We start from the raw sequence: 18,265 nt of genomic DNA on the forward strand, positions 1-18,265 counted from the left end.
AGGCACACAGAAAAGGAGAATTAAGTGGCAGGATGAAGACCAGTTGTTTAAACAGTAGACCTCAAGGCAAGGTAAGCTCTAGCAAATGGTTCCAAATCAATCCACCCTCATCGTTAGCTTTTCTGTATTTGTGGGCATTGCTAAAGAAAACAACTGGGAAGGATAAAACAGTCGTCTTTTCTGGCAACTGGCTGGAAGCAAAGCACCTTACACACTGCACAACTTCAACAGCATTATCCTAACCACAGAATAAGAAGGACATCATTTCTCCCATTTTACAGCTTCAGAAATGTGGTTCAGTAAAAGAAGCTAGACACACCAAACGATACATACCATTTTATTCCATACAAATATAGTTTTTAAAGAGGGGGTACAACATCAAATTTTAATGTTAGAATTCAAGAGAGTGGCTAATCTGGAGAGGAGAGATGACTAGAGATTGGAGGGACCCAAGAGGAGATTTTGAGGGGCTGGCAATGGTCCACATCTTGACTTGGGTAGTGGCTACACAGACGTGTTTGGTGATAATACTTTGAGGTATATATCGATACCTTGTGCACTTTTTGTAAATGTGCTGTATTGTGATTAAAATGTTTTACAAAAATGAGGCTTGGAAGGGGTAAACAACCTGTCCAAGTTCACACTGGAAACCTCCAGAAGAGTATGTATTCATACTCACGTTCCTCAGACTGGGCACCGAAATCTACAGTCTTTGCCAAGCTCTGCTGCCCTGAAAGTGGGTGAATAAACAAATGCATTTCTGCATCAATAGTAGCCTAAGCTTTGGTCTAGAAACCTTGTCTCTGGAGTCAGAAAGAAATATTTTACAGCAAGATTTTAAAATTAAAACTAATAAAGGCCAATTAAAACATTAAAGATTCTATCACCTTTATATTTTTCTTTTTACAAAATATGTTTTCTCTGGTGGTTTCTTCGTTTGGCTAGGGAGGTTTCTAACCTCAGTTTTAAATTTCATAGTGTTTTCTTGGTAAATCAGTGACTACAAATCAATTTAATGAGTGAGTTCTCAAAAGAAAGTTCAAATTTCATCTAGAACTGCTATTCTGAAGTAGTATATGCTGCCTGGGTATTTGTCAGCATTATTTTTATTCTTATTATTTATCCCAATTATGATTAAGATACATTTTTCTACTTATTGTCTGTCTTTCCTAAATTAGATCATAAAATTCAAAAGGGCAGGGACCAAGCTTTTATATTTTACAATATATAACCAGTGCCTAAAATAAGCTCAAAGCTGAGGTTTTGAGCGAATGAATGGATACTTCAGTTAATTAACAGAGAGGTAACAGAAGAACCAGAGTTTAAAAACTATGAGACATTTTGGTAAGTGGCAGAAGTTTGTTACTGAAGTGAAGGCAACAATCTCAGTATCATTGCTGTTTTTTCCTTGTGATTCCTCATTCTGTTTCATTTCCCTAGATGACTGGTTGGGACAGCAAGCATTCACTGGGAAGTAACTCATTTCCAGGCTCTGGCATCGGGCCAGGAAGAATCTGCAATCCCCGTGGCTGAGGAACTCACAGAGAAATTCCAGTTGTATTCTGAGCTGATGTGAATTATTATAAATAACAAGTTTCAAGCAGAGCCTTAGGTATGACTCCTGTCCTTGACTGATTTTCATAAATCGCAATCTGTATTTGAATAATAGATATTTTCATTAACCACAGGGTTTCAAATAAATCACCTTTTGCTTTCCAAAGATTCTGCTTAGGTGTCTAGTTCTATTTCAGCAATCAGAAGAATTTTCTAAATCTGACCTTTTCTGACTCTTTTCTGTTATATGAGACAATAAAAGTTGAGATCAGTCTGTATTTCTCTGCCTCAGTTTAATTTTCTTTGTATAATATAATGGGTACCACATTTAGCTTGTGGTTGTTTTTAATTTAGTGTAGTAAGCCAGTATCTGAACAGAATCTCATTGTTATCTACATCCTGTTGCTCCTGATCTTATCATGCCCTAGTTCTCTAACTCCCTCACTCTCCCCCATCTGACTTCTAGCTTCTCCCAGAATAGCTACAGTGTCATGCTCTCAAATTATCCCTTTTTTTTCTTTTTGAAATTCACAGTAAAAGCAACTCATGGGCATTTTCCTTTGGCACATAGAATAGTTCCATTGCTGCATCAGTCAGAAGGCCAAAGGATTCCTTGTTTTCAAGAGTAGCAATGAACATATTTATAACATTTTAAACTCAGTAATTATTGTACTTGATTTTACAACTTCAAAAAAGGTGGTCCCCGTAATAAGTAATGTGCTGAGTTTAAATTAGAACTGTTGCATTTTATCCTTTTTTTTTTTTTTAACAAAAGTGATTTTGAAGATCAAATCACAGATTTCAGTAGAGTCAGGAAGTACTAAAATTTTATAACTATCAAGTCACACAGAGAAAAGAGTAATTAGTTTTGTGACTGTATTTTAACAAGAAGACATCAAAAACCTTTTCTGCATTTATTGAGATAATCATGTGGTTTTTGTCTTTAGTTCTGTTTATGTGAGGAATCACATTTATTGACTTGTCTATGTTGAACTAACCTTGCATCCCAGGGATAAGGTCTACTTGATCGTTGTGGATAAGCTTTTTGATATGCTGCTGGATTCTATTTGCCAGTATTTTGTCGAGGATTTTTGCATCAATGTTCAATATCCTATGAGGCCAAGGACATTGGCCTGAGGTTTTCTTTTTCAGTTGTATCTCTGCCAGGTTTTGGTATCAGGATGATGCTGGACTCATAAAGTGGGTTGCGGACAAGTCTGTCCTCCTCAATTTCTTAGAATAGTACCAATAGGAACAGCAACAAAAGCAAAAATTGGCAAATGGGATCTCTTCAAACTAAAGAGCTTCTATACAGTGAACAAAACTATCAACAGAATAAACAGACGATCTACAGGACGGAAGAAATCTTTTGAAAACTATGCATCTGACAAAGGTCTAATATCCAGCATCCAAAAAACTTAAACAAATTTACCAAAAAAAACCCCACAAACAATCCCATTAAAAAGAGGGCAAAGAACATGAACAGATAATTTCCAAAACAAGACATACATGTGGCCAACAAGCATATGAAAAAAAGCTCAACATTACTGATTAGAGAAATGCAAATCAAAACCACAATGAGATACCATGTCACACCAGTCAGAATGGCTACTATTAAAAAAAATCAAGAAATAACAGGTGCTGGCAAGGTTGCAGAGAAAAGGGAACACTTTTACACCATTGGTGGGAGTGTAAATTCATTCAACCATTGTGGAAAGCAGTGCGGCAATTCCTCAAAGACGTAGAAACAGAATTACCATTGGACCAGCATTCCATTACTAGGTATATATCCAAAGGAAAATAAATCATTCTATCATACAGACACAGGCATGCTTATGTTCACTGCAGTGCTATTCACAGAAGCAAAGATGTGGAATCAACCTAAATGCCCATAAATGATCGACTAGATAAATAAAATGTGGTATATATACACTGTGGAATACTATGCAGCCATAAAAAAGAATGAGATCATATTCTTTGTAGAAACATGGATGGAGCTGGAGGCCATTATCCTTAGCAAACTAACAACGGAATAGAAAACCAAATACCACACGTTCTCACTTATAAGTGGGAGCTAAATGGTGAGAACAAATGGACACTTAGATGGGAACACCACACACTGGGGTTTATTGGAGGGTGGGAGGAGGGAAAGGATCAGGAGAAATATCTTATGGGTACTCGGCTTAATACCTATGTGATAAAATAATCTGTACAACAAACCTCCACATCGTGGGTTTACCTATTTAACAAGTCTACACATGTATCCCTGAACTTCAAATAAGAGTTTAAAAAAGATATTTTAAAAGTTTAAATGTAAATCCATGTCCAAATTCAGAAGACTTAAATTTAATATGTTTAATGAATGAATGAAACTTTTGTAATTGTGAACTTAGAATTGGGTAACAAAGCGAAAACAAAACAAAACAAAAACAAATAAAAACAACAACAGAAAAGAAGCAGTTTTCTCTTGTGAAATTCTTCTGGAACTTCTGGAACTCCAATGAAGAAATGCTACCTTTTATTTTAAAACTGTGGTTTTCTCACAAATTTCATTCTAATGCTATTCAACTCTACCAAATGTGGAACATTTTAATTCTGCATAATTCCAGTTTCTTAGAGACGACTCCAAAGTCCCAGTTCCTTGGGGACAGTCAGTGCTGAGAAAGATCAGAGAACACAGGAATCCCTGTGGGCAGGAGGGGAGGGAAGGTTGGAAAGATTTTGTGAAAAAGGGAAATCTTGACTGGGATTTGAGTGGGTTGAATTTGGATGGTAAGACATAAACTCTAAATACGTTTTTTTTTTTAATTTTTTTAAATATACAAGCAGAAAAAGCCCATGCATACAGTGAGAGATAAAGTTAGATACATTTTCTGATCCAAAGAAATTCTGTGTTTACTTTGTGAACTTATACTACAGATACTCGCATACAATAATATGAATCACCACATCACTTTATGCAAGTACACAAAGAAATTTTCATGTATATGAGCATTTCTCAAAGTGTGTTCCATGGAACACATAAGATGTTAATAGATGATCTCTGAATAAAGGGCTTCTGTGATCAAATTATTTGGGACCCCTCTCCTCTGAGTAAAACAAGACTCAACAATTTCTTTTTAGCTTTCCATAATTCTTAGCATCATTATGATGTGAATATTTATTGAGAAACTAAGAGGGTGATTTATATAGTGTTTTGCAAGTTTACCTTATCGTAAAACCTTTCTCTTGGGATATTTCAAGGGTTCAATGGTCCCTACAATACACTGTGGATAAAGCTAATTCATACTATCTCATGTGAACTCCATAGAAACCAAGCTGGAATTATTATCTCCATTTTATGGATGAGAATTGTGAGACTGATAAGTCCTTTAGACCCGGCTCAAGTCTCATCTCTTTTATGAAATTTCTCCAGGCCATCCAAGTCCTGGGTCCTTGCATTTATTTTAATAATGGTCATATTTACTCTTTATCCATTTTCCATAAGAGATTGCATTGCTTACCTCTTTCCCTGAGTATCCTGTCTTCTCACTGTACTAAGGTGCTCTTTAAGAGCTAGTATTGTGTATTGTGTACCTTGCAACCCTCATCGAGTCATATAATAGGTATACAATGTGCTTATATTGATAAATCAAGGGCTTCTTTACAGAAAGCAAGAACACTTAAAGATTAATGTCACTCAATATATGTTCCTACAATGGGCAGGGCTCTGTGTTGGTTTTTCATCCCATTTTGACAATGAATAGGTACTGAAGACTCTCCTGGAACAGACTGCATAAAATGGTGATTGTTACATACTCAGGTGGATTCCTTCCTTCCTTTATCATGCAATCAGTGCAGATTCTCAGTTCCTATCTGTCCCTGGAGTCTTACTCCACCAGCTTGTATGAATCTGAGAGCCCCTCTTATGCTGGGATTCAGTTCTACTCCAAGGGTTCATATTGCCCATTGGATTGTTCCAGATCACTCCGACTTTTAAAAGTGATCCAGGTCACCAGTGTAGCAAATATTAAATACTGTCTGTGAAACTGTCGTATTGGCTTCAGAGCAAGGGAGAAGAAAAATGAACATTAGGAGATTTTTCTTTTTTTGGTCAGGGGCTGTGATAAGTTCTTTGCATATATTTTCTCATTTGATCCTTATAACAATTTTATAAGGCAGATAGTATCATTCCATTTTATAGATAAATGTTGTTGGGAAAACTGGCTAGCCATATGCAGAAAACTGAAACTGGACCCCTCCCTTACACCTTATACAAAAATCAACTCAAGATGGATTAAAGACTTAAACATAAGACCTAAAACCATAAAAATCCTAGAAGAAAACCTAGGCAATACCATTCAGGACATAGGCATGAGCAAAGACTTCATGTCTAAAACACCAAGAGCAATGGTAACAAAAGCTACAATTGACAGACGGGATCTAATTAAACTAAAGAGCTCCTGCACAGCAAAAGAAACTATCATCAGAGTGATCAGGCAACCTACAGAATTGGAGAAAATTTTTGCAATCTAGCCATCTGACAAAGGGCTAATATCCAGAATCTAAAAAGAACTTAAACACATTTACAAGAAAAAAACAACCCCATCAAAAAGTGGGGGAAGGATATGAACAGACACTTCTCAAAAGAAGATATTTATGCAGCCAACAAACATATGAAAAAATGATCATCACTGGTCATTAGAGAAATGCAAATCAAAACCACAATGAGATACCATCTCATACCAGTTAGAATGGCGATCATTAAAAAGTCAGGAAACAACAGGTGCTGGAGAGGATGTGGAGAAATAGGAATGCTTTTACACTGTTGATGGGCGTGTAAATTAGTTCAACCATTGTGGAAGACAGTGTGGCAATTCCTCAAGGATCTGGAACTAGAAATACCATTTGACCCAGCAATCCCATTACTGAGTATATACCCAAAGGATTATATATCATTCTACTATAAAGACACATGCACATGTATCTTTATTGCAGCACTGTTCACAATAGCAAAGACTTGGAACCAACCCAAATGTCCATCAATGATAGACTGGATAAAGAAAATATGGCACATATACACCATGGAATACTATGCAGCCATAAAAAAGGATGAGTTCATGTCCTTTGCTGGAACATGGATGAAGCTGGAAACTATCATTCTGAGCAAACTGTTACAAGAGCAGAAAACTGAACACCGCATGTTCTCACTCACAAATGGGAGCTGAACAATGAGAACATATGAACACAGGGAGGGTAACATCACACACTGGGGCCTCTCAGGGGGTAGGTGAGTAGAGGAGGGATAGCATTAGGAGAAATACCTAATGCAGGTGACAGGTTGATGGGTACAGCAAACCACCATGGCACGTGTACACCTACATAATAAAACTGGACATTCTGCATATGTACCCTAGAACTTAAAGAAAAAAAAAAAAAGAAGAATACATTAGGTAAAAACTAAGGAAATCTGAATAAAATATGAATGTTGTTAAATAATAATGTGTTGGTCACGAATAGCCAATATTATTAATATTAATTATGAATCATTGATGTTAATAAATAAGAAATGTAATCTCAAACAGCTTACTTAGGCTTTATAGTGAAATAGTTGAAATCATGAATTCTGCAGACAGAACATTGTGTTGAAATCTCCTGCCTCTTACAAATTGTATGATTTAACCACTTTCTATTTCAGTTTTCTCATCTGTAAATAGCATAATAATCCTATGCACGTGTAGGATTGTTGTGAAAATTGAATGATTTTATATATGTATATTTTAAATATATATTATATATTTATAAAAATATAGAGTTTATATACATATTAAATATATATTATTTTTAAATATATATTTATATATAATATATAATTTTAAATATAATATATATTTAAATATATTATTTAATTTTAAATTATATATAATATAGAATTATATAATATATAATAGATAATATATAAAATTATATAATATATATTTTAAAATATATATTATATATGTTTTAAATATATATTATTAAAATATATAATATATATTTAAAACATATTATATATACATATAAAATATTAGATACAATATATATAATAAATTTTAAATATATATATTTATATGTATATATACATTTCTTATTGGATATATATTTATATGTATTTTAATATATTATATATGTAATATATTGTATTACATATATTAAAATATATAATGTATATTACATGTATAATATATATTACATATGTATATTACATATATAATATATTACATATATAATGTATATTTATATGTATATGTATACACACACAAAGAAATTACATAATTATATGTATGTAATATATATAAGAATAGTGCTTTATATATACTGAATGGTAACTCTTATTAACACTATTATTATTACTATTCCAAGGTCATACAGTCAGTATATGGTAAAGCTTAGATTTGAAACCAGGTCTGTAGGTCTCTACACTATACAGCAAAATCAGTATCCATGTGGACAGTGACAAAAGCAGGGTAGCATTAAAGAGGCATCATAAGCAGCACAAAGAGCAAGAGCTTTATCATCAGAGTTGTGTCTGAATCCCAATGCAACAAATTATTTACTGTACAACTTGTATAAATTAGCTAACCTCTCCAAATCTCAATTTTTTTGTTTATATGGGGATGTTAGAACCTGTACTTCAAGGTTATGAATTTTAATTTTAGAGCTAATGTATGTAAAATATTCCCATCAGAGTGACTCCAACAAAATGAAAACCTTTGTAATGAAAAATGATGCCTCTTAGGGTCATTCTGACAAGGGGGTTGTGTAAATCAAGAGGATTTTCCACTAGACCAAACCTGCATCAGAGTCTCTTTAAAGTCATACAAAAACAAAAGGCAAAGTAAGACTAATTCCTCAATCGAATCTGTACAAAGGTTGTCAGTCAATCCTTCTAGATCCCTATGCTCATTTATTATCATTCAAGATATTCCAAGGACAGAGTTGGTACAGCGATGGGCCTTTTGTGGGGAGTAGCTATTTTCCTAACATTGTTTTTATCTAATGTCTTCTTTCCTGCTACTCTCCTCTCTGTGGTGGTTTCTTTTTCTTTCTGGAGCTTCACATCATTGTCCTGAATAACATTTGCCCATTATCTTGTGTTTCAACTATATTCAATGCAATAAACTGCAAAAGACTGAAGCTGAAACGAAAGGTGGTGATGAGGTCAAAGTGAATGCTTCTAAGCAGCAAAGCTTATCTGTGCGTTGTGTTGACCACTGACCTAATAACTAGCTGGAAAGAAGACTGGGACTTAGGAAACATCATTTTCATCCTCATTCTCATCCTCATTAACCTTCCTTAGGGGTCTCCCCAAAAGAGAACATTTGAAGAATGGCTTATCACCTACACATTTTTTCATTTGAAAGATACAGGACCATGATATAACATTCAGAATTAAAAAGTAAAAAACCCAAACTGAAAGAAAATTGAAAATGTTTTGCCTAACTCATCTGGCAACCAATCCAAGCCTAAATTGTTGTAAAGCTATTTAGATTTCTTATCCCACTTGGTGTCATACACATTGGATGTTGTGTATGATTAGGGGATGCTGCCTTAGATGCCACTAGGGTGCTATGTAATATGTCATGTCTATTGTACCACTTTTCTAAAATCTGAAAAACACTGAATTATAAAATGCTGAGTGTAAAGGATTATGGCTCTGTATAATAAAAAATCCAAAGTTTTGTATACTTAACCACTGGTTTCTTTTCCCCTTCTACTGAGTAATCTTCACCCTGCCCCCACATTGAGCTAACCTATAAGACACTTTCTGCTCCCTCAGCCACTCACAGCATATTGAAATAGCGGACACTCATCATCATAAGTGTTTTTTTCTCCCCTTTTTTTATGCATTTCATTTATCCCTTCGGTGATCCTTATTTTTTCACTGCTCAGGTAGCTAGACTCTCTACTCACTGCTAGGAACACTTTCTACCCACTAGCCTATCAAAACTTGCTGAGAACAATGGCATGAAAAATGGCACCAGAATCCCTATTAGGGACAAATTGTCTTTTAGGGGGGAAATACATTCTTGTGAAGTAGAAAGTGAGAAGCTCTAAAAAATGAATCTTAGTAAAAACTCAAAAAAAATGAGAAAGTTAAGCTGTGCTCTATGAAAAAATGACATAAATTTGTGTTTTGGTTCTTAGGAACCAAAGAACCCCATTCTAGAGGGAAGAATGGGGAATATATAGGACTGAGAAGAGGTAAGGAACCATTTGGGAAGTAGATTGTACTGGGGACACTTCCAGTGAAATATTTTACAAAGACCTAAAGCAGATATACAAATGGACAATAAGCACAGGAAACAATGCTCAATATCATTAGTCATTAGGGAAGTGCAAATCAAAACCACAATGAGATATCACTTCACACCCACCAAGATGACTATAATGAAAAAGATAACACTAGCAATTGATGATAAGGATATGGAGACACTGCAACCTTCATACATTGTTAGTAGGAATGTATAATGGTTTAGCTGCTTTGGAGAACAGTCTAGCAGTTCCTCAAAATGTTAACCACAGTTACATGACCCGGCAATTCTTTTCCGGGGCATATATCTAAAAGAACTGAAAACATATGTTCATGTCTAAACTTGCACATAGATATTCATAGCAGCATCATTCATAATAAAAAATGCAAACTATCCAAATGTCTGTCATTTGACGTGGTATACAATACAATGAAATATTATTCAGTCATAAAAAGGAATACAATTGTGATTCATCCTGCAACATGGATGAGTCTTGAAAACATTATGCTAAGTGAAACATTATGCTAAGTGAAAGAGCATAATGTTTTCAGGATTCATCCATGTTGTCAGATAAATCACAATTTTATACACAAAAGGCCACATAGAGTATGACTCCACTTATATGAAATGTTCAGAATAGGCAAATCCATAGATATAGAAAGTAGATTAGTGTTTGCCAGTGACTGGGATGAGTGGAAATGGGAAGTAACTGCTAATAGGTAAAGAGTTTCTTTTTGAGAGAATGAAAGTGTCGTGGAATTCGTTAGTGATGAGGGATGCACAACTTGCAGTCTACTAAAATCCACTAAATTATACACCTTAAAAACTTTATGGTATGTGAATTATAACTCAAAAAAGCTCTTCTTTTACTTTAAAAAAAAAAGGAGTAACAGTGCTTCAGGAATTTTTTAAGATCTTGAATAAGTCTTCGGACTTGAATCAGTGCAGATGTTACTTTTCTACATTTCAATGGACAAAGAGAATCCAGGCTGGTAATACCTGTAAGGCTCTGTTCAGTAAGAATTATTCAGGTGGGTGCCCACTTTGATCCACCAATATTTATTATTTTCTGGGGACGTTGGTATGTCTAAAGGATCAGAAGCATGGATTGACATTACCCACAATTTCTGCCTTCTCATGTTCTGACTTTGGAATCTAACCCCCTACATAAGACACGCCTTATTATTCATACATTTTATCTGTATAATGCCTTTGACTTTTAAAGCATTGTGACACTTATACTTTCAACAATTATTAATATTTCCAGTATAAAGATGAAACAGGTGGGACAAAATAAGATTTTAAGTGACGCAGATAGGAAGCAGCCCTGGAATTTGTTTCTGCCGAATTGTGGTCCTGTCCTCTTTAACGCTTACCATGTACAACCATTTATTCCACTGACTTTCTTATCATAATAATTACAGGTTGTGGGTAGTTAATACTAGCACGGGCCTCTTTTTGTCAGTCTTCATTATCATACTGACAAGGCCACTGCTTATCTTGCTTACTTTAGCTGAGCTAGCCTGAATACAAGAAGGTCTCATTTACTTGTGACTGCATTTAATTTCTAGTAAAAATGACTCATGTAAGTATATTAATTCTTATGAAGTCTTCCTATTGGTTTGTATATAAGATTTCAAATCTTATCAACTATACCAATATAGGAAAGTTAGGCCATTAATATCCTACACTTTATGAGACATTTACATTTTTTCTGAGTTTGTCTAGGTATCTAAGTCATTCTCACTAAACCCAAATTTATAGCATCTTTAAGTTAAAAAATGAAAAGACGACTCATGGGAGTTGATGGTTAGGATCTCTTCCCAACTCTACATGGTGACATCATGTTGGTAGCATCAAATCAGCTATTTACTTCACAGAAATTGGCAAATGCTACAAATCATGATCTTCATTCCCTCCTCTACCTGGCTATTAAACGTCACTCACCTAGAACTTTTGTCAGAAAGAAAGAAAAAATTCAGGCTGACATCATTGGAAAGGGACTAATAATTATAACAAAGATTATACCAAATAATATTTTAAATAAAGTACTACAAATCACACAGCATAGAAACTGTCAGTTTCAAAGGCATGATACAATTTCTTACCAACAGACAGAGAATATTATAAAGCAATGGATGTCTAAAAGGACAATCTTCCCAATAAATTAAATGAGTTACTATTTACAAAATGCCTGCACATACTAATTGTACTATATGTATGCACTAAATAAATGAAAAGGAATTATACTTACAAATGTTATTAACTACCTACTAACTAAAGAAACCAACAGGCTAATCCTGAAAAGTAATTCAGTCATTATAGTTTGAAGGAATTCTTTCTCCTTATATAGCATAGTAAACTCACTGAAGCATTATAAATGCTTTTTTTTCTTGATACAACAGTTTCCAGATATAAATGAGAAAGGTATTTTGTTTGTTTTTAAACAGAGGGGAAATGTGTTTAAATAATTTACGTGGCTGGGCACGGTGGTTCACGCCTTAATCCTAACACTTTGGCAGGCTGAGGAAGGGGGATCACGAGGTCAGGAGATCGAGACCATCCTGGCTAACACAGTGAAAACCCATCTATACAAAAAATACAAAAAATTAGCTAGGCATGGTGGTACGCGCCTGTAGTCCCAGCTACTCGGGAGGCTGAGGCAGGAGAATCGCTTGAACCCAGGAGGCGGGGGTTGCAGCGAGCCGAGATCGCACGACTGCACTCCAGTAGGGTGACAGAGCGAGACTCCACCTCAAAAATAAAATAAAATAAAATAATTTATGCAAGGACAAAATTTAAGTAATTTACACAAAATTTGAGTTATTTACACAAAGACAACAATTCAATATTGATTACAGTTCCATAGGAGTGATGGAACATCACTTTTTAAAAAATTTTTTTCTTTTTTTTTTTGAGGCAGAGTCTTGCTCTGTCATGCCCAGGTTGGAGTGCAGTAGCGTGATCTCAGCTCACTGAAACCTCCACCTCCTGGGTTTAAGCCATGCTCCTGCCTCAGTCTCCCAAGTAGCTGGGATTACAGGTACCCACCACCATACTTGGCTAATTTTTTGTATTTTTAGTGGAGACGAGGTTTCACCATGTTGGCAAGGTTGGTCTTGAACTCCTGACCTCAGGTGATCTGCCCATCTTGGCCTTTCAAAGTGCTGGGATTACAGGTCTGAGCCACCGCACCTGGCCTGGAACATCGGTTTCTTTGGGAAGCTAAAGACAATTTTAGTGAAGGAGTTGTTGAACGGAGTCATTTTATAGTATCATGTTAGTCCTATATCTTCAAATTGTATCTTTAAGAGTAAAAAAATGGAAGGCTAATTTAGGATTCTTGAAAGGAAAAGGAGCTTGTTACTTGTATCACCGTCATTTTAAGGAAATACCTAGTGGAAAATCATTTTGACCATCTCTAATGTTATGAAGACCTCCATGTGACTCTTGAAACACAAATACAATACTGCCTAGGGCTGGCTTCAAGTCAGACTATATTTTATTCATATCAGTAGAAAAATAGATGTTTATATGTACAGTTACCTAACACTCTGTAGCCACAATTTCTGAAGAAGTTTCCTAATTAGTTGCAATGGATAAAATCCATGCAAGCTGTTAAACCTTGGGAACCTCTCAGGGAAACCTCTATTAGCTCACCACTTGCTAGAAGGCAGCTGCAGCTCAAAGGTTAAAGATCTGCATTCTGCAGTGTGAGAGTCACCTAGGGGCTCACTCCAGCTAGCCCCCATCCTATCTTGGACAGCTTCCTTCTCAGTAGGCAGCATGGTATTATGGAAGGAACATACTTGTTAGAACCAGGTACGGTGGAATAAAATGTCAAGTCTGTCATCTACTAGCTGTGCAAACTTGGGCACATTATGTAACTCCTCAAAGCCCAGGTCCCTCATCTGTAAGAAGGTGGATAATATGTTCCTTGAATGGCCGATGTGAGAATTCAATTAATTTACCCAAAGCGTCAAACACAGTGGCTACGACACATTTCAATTCCCCTTCCTTCTATCCCTCCTCCCCGAGCCCCTATCTCCAGTCCCAGCATGAGACGGAACTCGTGCGCAATCTCATTTAATTACATCTAGCACGTATTTTCAGTGCAATCACTTAGTGCGAATGAGTCTCCTCCCAGTATGGTGAAGATCATCCATGGTGAGATTCCCTGGACAGTAAGAGGAAGGAGAACACAAATATGCTCTCATTCCTGGTGCTGAACAACTCAGCATGACACATGGGTCAAGAAGGAGTAAGGTGGACTGAGCATCCTCTCATGAGCCAAAACCTCAGGAAATGAAGGATTTATTCACTGTGAAGGAAAACAGAACAGGGAAACTCAAATTTTCCTACCAGAAGGTCACACAGCTAGTGATTTTTTGACTCCATTCAACAGCAGCCGCACATGGAAGGTGAATGTTCCCTTGACACCAGACTACCAGGCAGAATGTCCAAAGCATATGCTGGAGTAAAGAGACGCAAAAGAATCCTCACTCATCTCAACTATAATGTCTAGACAGTAGAGGTGTTCTCGAAGTGTGGGCCCCAACCCAGATCTACTGAATCACATGGTTCCCAGAAATTTTTATGGACACTACAGTTTAAGAACATATTCTAAGTGTTTATGTCTTTAAAATGGCAGTATGATGCAGTGGTTAAAGGCATGGAATCTGAGAGCCAGACCGCCTACCGGAAATGCCTGGCTCATTTCAGTAGCTGTGCAGTCTCGGGCAAGGTTAATATCTCTATGCCTCAATCCCCTCATCTGTTAAAATGTACAAAAGAATAGTCCCTATCTCACTGAATTATTGAGAAGGTTAAATGAAATAATGTAACAGCAAACTGGCATCTAGTGACTGCTTCATAAGTGGTAGTTATTAATGGAGTCCTTGCCTGAGAATAAAGGACACCAGGTGCTGCCACTGATGGACAGTGGGCAGGTTTCTGAATGACCCCTTTGAGTCTCCATTTCCTCATTTGTGAATCACCACAGTGCGATTCCTCTCTCATTCTGGGGATTTTATTTTTAGGAGAGAAACTCACAGCAGAACTTTATGAAGGGTAAAAAATATTTAAGAAATACATGTGATACAAAGACTATGTTTTTGCCATATGTTGGTGGGGAAAGGGGTGCATCAGTCTAAACTGTTTTTATTTTTATTTTCTGAGATGGAGTCTCGCTCTGTCGCCCAGGCTGGAGTACAATGGCATGATCTTGGCTCACTGCAACCTCTGTCTCCTGGGTTCAAGTGATTTTCCTACTTCAGCCTCCCAACTAGCTGGGACTACAGGCGTGCACCACCATGCCTGGCTAATTTTTGGTATTTTTAGTAGAGACTGGTTTTCACCATGTTAGCCAGGATGGTCTCCATCTCCTGACCTCATGATCCCCCTGCCTTGGCCTGCCAAAGTGTTGGGATTACAGGCGTGAGCCACCACACCCAGCCCAGTCTGAAATGTCCTTTACCCACACCACTTCTGACACCAAATCAGTGGTTTTTGTCCCACATCAACCAATTCTCCAACTCTCTGGATACCAACTGGGCATCCTGTAATTCCTTTTGATTCTCACACTATCTGAAGTTAGCACAGATCCCACACATTAAGGGCTCAGTCCCACAAGACTGCCTCCATTTTAGACACCAACAACCAGTCTGGGTCAGTTTTATCTCTGAGTGACCAGCTGTAAAGTTGGGAACTCTCACAGCTTCTTCCTTAGGTTCAATACTTTGCTAGAACAGCTCATGGAACTCAGGAAGTCACCTTACTTGTTATTGCTGGTTTATTAGAAAGAATACAACTCAGGAACAGCCAGATGAAAGTGATGCATAGGGCAAGATATGTGGGAAGCAGCATAAAGCTTCCATGCACTTTCCAGGTGTGCCACCCTCCCGGCACTTTGTTGTATTTACCAACCCAGAAGCTCTCTGAACCTCATTGTTTAGGGGCTTTTAGAAGGTCTATTATGTAAGCATGATTGGTTAAATCACTGGGTGTTTGTAATTAACTTAATCTCCAGCCCCTCTCCCCTCCCCAGAGGTTGAGGAGTGGGGCTGAACGTCCCAGCTCTCTAATCATGCCTCCGTCTTTCCGGTAACCAGCTCCTATCCTGAAGCTACCTAGGGGCCCTCTAACAGTGGCCTCATTAGGACGAGAAATGCTCCTGTCATCCAGGAAATTCCAAGGGTTTTAAAAGCTTTGTGTTAGGAACCAGGAACACAGATCAAATATGTATTTCTTATCATTACATCTAGCCACTGCTAGCTGTAGTGCAGCTATGACTAACCTGCACATACAAAACGAAAAATGTTTTGATGCTTCTTACGGCCATTGGCTGCTTATATATTTATGTCCAGTAAGCAAAGCGCATGCAATTCAGCCAGTTAAGTGTAAGAAAAACCAGCCCATGACTACTCCACTCTCCTTTAATGTAGTATATTTTACTCTTTTCCAGTCAGCTAACATTACTCAGAAAAATCCCTTTGGGGTTTTATTCTCTTCTCAAAACTTATGCTCTTTCTCTTCCAGCAACAATCCTAATTATTTAGTGCATCCACAACAGAGATGCTCTTAGTGCTTCAGAGATATCAGCCATTGAAGTTTTTTCCGGTGCTTTCATTTGCCACATACATTTCTGAAACACTGCCTCCATGAGGAAACGCACTGTCTTTCCCATCATGGGGTAAGACGTTTCGCTTGGTGTTAATGTGCCATTGGCCTAATTTAAATTGTTTCGTAAAACACAAATGTACGAAATGGAAATGCATTTGTTTTGTTGGCAGATGGCTGTTTTATGTGGGGAAGTGGGTCTCATGGCTACACACTCACTGATGCCCTGCCAGTGTCTTCAACAAAAAGCACTGAGCTTAGACGTCATCTGTATTACAGGAAAATGAGCAAAATTGCTTCAAACTATCGCACTGATACTTTTCCCACAAATGTTAAAGAGAAGCATGCTAAAAAGAGATTTTATTTGTTTCCCGGGGAAGAAAGGAAATCAGAAGATTGAGTGTTACTGCCCTGGAAGACATCTTGAGATGAGTCTTCTCAAAGGAATACTTTTCTAGGGCAGGAACTAATTTTCAACAACTACAATTACTTTCAGGGTTCATTTGTGTACTGCTTCATGATCCTAGTGACAGGTCAATGTATATACAAAGTCCCTGTTGGGCTAAAATGATTCCTCTTTTCCAGCCTATACTTTGATTGATTTTCCTTATCCTGTTATACCTCTCCATTTGCCATTCCATTGCCCATTAACCTACAGACCTTGCCAGACGTGGGGCATGGAGATTTCATTCATTCATTTATCAGATATTTATTGTTTGCCTATATGTGACACAGATATAGGAAAAGTGGATGATTCACTCATGTTGAATACAAAGATTAATATAATGCATTGTTAGATTTCTAATTTTCATTTGTCATTCTGCTGCATTAGAGGAGGCAGAGGGGAACACGAAGCGGGGAGCCAACTGTATACATAAAAAGGAAAACAGGCAGAAGTCATTTGTCACCCCCAAATTTAAAGAAATAGCAGAATTTACTGGTATTTATTAGGTACTTGCCATACATAAATACTGTGCTCCTTGGTGTAAGTAACTTACATTGACAATCCTTGCCTTGTGGGAGTTTTATTCTAATATAAGTGACCTAAATTCAACCAACACTCTACACAAATGCAGCCACCCCCTACCTACACAAACTGTCACAGTCTGCTCAAGGCTGCTATAGTAAAATATCAAAGACTGGGTGGCTTAAACAACAGAAATTTATTTTCTCACAGTTCTGGAGGCTGAAAAGTCTAAGATCAAAGTTCTGGTAGGGTTTTGTTTCTCATGGGGGCTTTTCTCCTTTGGCTTGCAGATGGCTACCTTCGCACTGTGTCCTCACTTGGTGGGGAGGAGGAAAGGAAGGGGTAGGGACACAGTCCTATGGGATTATGGCCCCATGCTTATACTTATGACCTCATTAGCCTTAATGATCTCTTAAAGACCCTATCTCCAGCTGGTCACATTAGGGTCTAGGGCTTCAATACATGGATTTTGGCAGGACCCAATCAGTCCACAGCATGTGTGGCTGTGCATGCACACACATGTGCTCACGTGCACGTGCACACACACACACACAGAGTACACTAAGCCAAGAGCTAATGCTGTGGTGGGAGCCCTGGTTATGAAATATTTACATTGAGGATAACCTGTCTGAGTCAGGCGTTGAGGTACCAACCATCTGCTACGAGGAGGAGAGGTCAGCATCACCTCTTTTCATTTAGCTAGAAAAGGCTTTCTGGAGGAATTGGGATTTCCAGAGATCTTTGCAGGGCAAAAAAAGAAAGATTTGAGTGACAGCAGATAGGATGGGAAGAGCAGAGGGAGCAGCAGCATGATCACAGTCAGAAGAAAGAGAGAGAGAAAGATGAAGGAGGC

The 18,265-nt window shown here is 37.2% G+C and overlaps 1 protein-coding gene and 1 long non-coding RNA gene across 30 annotated transcripts in view; one reads left to right on the top strand and one right to left on the bottom strand.

The window, feature by feature from the left end:
* Nucleotides 1-18,265, bottom strand: part of TRPM3 (transient receptor potential cation channel subfamily M member 3) — a 903,691-nt gene that overhangs the window by 414,972 nt on the left and 470,454 nt on the right. The window lies entirely within an intron of this gene.
* Nucleotides 895-6,038, top strand: LOC141408564 (uncharacterized). The gene is made up of 2 exons (XR_012423979.1): nt 895-1,344; nt 1,441-6,038. It is a non-coding gene; the product is annotated as an uncharacterized lncRNA (long non-coding RNA).

This window comes from Macaca fascicularis, chromosome 15, assembly GCF_037993035.2.
Source record: "Macaca fascicularis isolate 582-1 chromosome 15, T2T-MFA8v1.1".
Classification (NCBI taxonomy): domain Eukaryota; kingdom Metazoa; phylum Chordata; class Mammalia; order Primates; family Cercopithecidae; genus Macaca; species Macaca fascicularis.